Raw genomic sequence first — 3,500 nt, 5'->3', positions numbered from 1 at the left:
GATGGACATTGGGGAGGGTATGTGCTATGGTGAGTGCTGTGAATTGTGTAAGACTGATGATTCACAGACCTGTACCCTTGAAACAAATAATACATTATATGTTAATTAAAAAATAAATTTAAAAAAGAAAAAGAAATAAAAAGATTCATTTATTTGAGAGAAAGAGAGAGCGCATGCGTGCACACACACGCAGGTCGAAGGGGAGCAGAGGGAGAGAGAATCCTCAAGCGGACTCCTGGATTAATGTGGAGCTGACGTGGGGCCCAAACCCAGGACCCCAAGATAATGACCTGAACAGAAATCCAAAGTTAGACTGTTAACCGAGCCATCCAAGCCCCACCCCTGTCCTCTGCCTTTTAAAACCTTTCCTTGTCTACAGCTCAGCGGAGCTCTTTTCTATTGCTAGATGTATGTGTGCCCCATACATGAATTGTTGAATAAAGCCATCCTGATCCTTAAATCTACTCAGTATTTCAACTTGATTTGTGAATAGTGGGAAAGAACAATAATCTTTTTTTTTTAAGATTTTAAAAATTTATTTGACAGAGATCACAAGTAGGCAGAGAGGCAGGCAGAGAGAGAGGAGGAAGCAGGCTCCCCCCTGAGCAGAGAGCCTGATGTAGGGCTCAATCCCAGAACCCTGGGATGACCTGAGTTGAAGGCAGAGGCTTTAACCCACTGAGCCACCCAGACACCCCAAGAACAATAATCTTCATGTCTATGGCGAAAAAGGGATACAACTTAGCATGTCAGGAAATAGCCTGCTACTTTGCTGGTTTTTGTTTTTTTTTTTTCTGTCTAGTGGACTCCTTGTACCAGATGACCCCTATGGATCCTGTAGTTCTGCCTTGCAGTAACTGAGCTACTGCTCTCCCAGGGCACACATACTAGTGCAGTAAACGGGGCTGTCAGGGGTTTGTGAGACGATGCTCAAGAGAGCAAAAGAAGCAGGACAGTAAGTGAACTACAGACAAATACGGGTTTTTCTGGGAAGAGGAGCTTGAAATGAACCCCATTGAAGAGACAAGGCAGACTGGAAAATGGAAGTAATGGCTTTTCTGAGTCAGAGAGTTTCCTGCCTCAAATCCCAGGCAAAAGAAGATCAAGAGAATCAGGGCAGCTTTTCAGCTGCTCAATCCTCTCAGTGACTCCCCCAAGTAAAATTATTCCAGGAACTTTGGTCTGTCCACAGTTTCTTTGCCTTTGAAGTACAGCTGTTCCATTAACAAGGGAGCCTTGCAAAATCAAACACTCTGTGATCAGACATTTCCTAGTCTGTAATGGGATTCTGGCTGCTTTCAGGTCAGGTTGCATTTCTTTCTTCCTTCCTTTATTTTTTTCAAAGTTGTGTTTCTAAGCGGGCTTAAGGGGCTGCCAAGCAATGGCCTAAGTTTCATTTCAAGTGCAATTCAACAAATATGGGTTGAGAATTGCAAGCAGGGTGAGGTAGTATTACAACATTAACGAGATGATAGTGGTTTGGACAAGAATGATAGAAACAAGATGGTGAGAATTGAGAGGGAATGTTCTGAAGGCCGAGCCAGCAAAATGCAGATGCACTGACATGTGTGGTAGGAGAGTCAAGTCCACGGTGGTTCTGAAGGCTTTGGCTTGAGCAACTGAACGAACTGAAGTTGCCCTTACCTGAGAAGGGGAATACTGTGGGAGGAACAAGGGTGAGAGGAAGAAAACCAGAAGCTCCATTGGGACGTGTGAAGTTTGAGGTGCCTGCAGACATACAGGAACTTACATTGGCCACTGAGCCCACTTCCGGGGTGGGATCTGGGGTGGAGATATAAATGTGGGGAGTCAACAGCATATGAGTGATATTTAAACCTGCTGGACTGGACAACCCACCCAGAAAGTAAAGGGAGACAGAGAAGAGACAAGCCCAGGGAGAAGAAGTACTCCACTAGTTAGTGATTGGAGAGAAGAGGAGGAATCAACAAAAGAATGTGAGAAAGAGTAGCCAGCGAGGAAGGTGCTCATAGAGCCTTTACTATCTCTAAGTTGGAGTATGCACCTTAGGAGAGGTAGAAAGTAACAAACACATGTACATGAATATGTACAAGAATATATAAACTACATACACACACATACATACACATAATTAGATGGTTATAAACAAGGGATCCGAGTATTTGGTGACTGAAGCTTACCTGAGGAATAATAAAGAATAAGAAATTACAAAAACTAAACTAGGTAGGAAAGAGAATGTTTACTTAGAACAAGAAATCACAACACAAATTGTGGGAGAAATCAGCCCATTACAAATTGCAATTTGCAATTTCAAAAAGCTGACAGATAACACAAACATCACAAAGTCCAGAAAAGAAACGTATTTGTTAGTTTTCTTAAGCACTTCCACTTTTCATTTTTTAGGTTGAATATGCTTGGATCACATCTTTATATGACAATTTTGTATCCTCATTTTCCACAATGTGAATGGAAAAATAATGTCCTCTAACATGTTAGATCAACATTTTTATTATATTTCACTTTAAATTCCCAATGTAGTTAACATAGAATGTTAGATCAGTTTCAGGTGTCAAAAAAAGCAAAGCAAAAAAGCGACCCAAGGGGCGGGGCGGGGCAGGGCATGGCAATTCTAAACAGGATGCTCAGAGAACTGAAGGTGACAGAGCCAGCCTTGAAGATATCTGGGAGGGCTGCATTCTATGATCTATACCAGTAAATGTGAATGCGAAAGACCAGAGGGGGCCTGTGCCTCACAGGGAAAAGATGGAAGGAAGAGCTGTTTTTTGACAAGAAGCAGAGGAGACTGGGTCCTAAGATGGGTGAGACAAGTTCCTGGTCACAGCAAATCAGTAGCAGAGCAGGGACTGGAATCCAAATTTCTATTAGGTGTTGTCCATGAGCAGATGACCGTACGAAGGTCCCTGTGCCACGTGCTGGTTTCTGCTGGTTTTAACCCCAGCCCTAACTCGAGGGTTCTCCGGGAGACGAACCTACCCCACCTCCACAGCTCCTGGGCCCCACACCACAGCTGGCCGCACACTGCCTGCTCCAGCCTTGTTGTCCAAAGTTGGCAGGAGCCTTTTCTCAATGACCTCTCGCCTCAGAGGACCAGGTCTCAACTTTTACACCAATAAGTTTACTTTTTTGAGGTCGAACATCCCAAGACACTTCTTGCCGCAGGCAAACTGCTTACACCTAAAACCAACAGTAGGCCCCCATACCCGAATTTCCCTTCTCGCGAGAAATCGCCAGAAGAGGCTGCCAGCCATCTTTTGTGTGGCATTATTTCTGGTGTCTCTTTGCCCATTTGTTATGCCGAAGTGGTTCAACCGTATTTCTGAATTTACGCAAGCGATAAAGAGTCACCCTTCCTTGTAGAGCCTCTGCTTGAAGAAGGAATTAAAATTCAGAGGTTGGTCGTCTTCGCCCTTCTTAACGTGGCCGTCTCCTATCGCTAGAGGCTTCCTAAGGACTTCCGGCTTCCCAGCAGGCCCAGGGGCCCTGAACTTCCGGCCTCATGA

Source organism: Enhydra lutris, unplaced genomic scaffold (assembly GCF_002288905.1).
Source record: "Enhydra lutris kenyoni isolate GAN:26980312 unplaced genomic scaffold, ASM228890v2 scaffoldscaffold55, whole genome shotgun sequence".
NCBI classification, from domain to species: domain Eukaryota; kingdom Metazoa; phylum Chordata; class Mammalia; order Carnivora; family Mustelidae; genus Enhydra; species Enhydra lutris.
Note: the sequence above shows the minus strand (reverse complement) of the source record.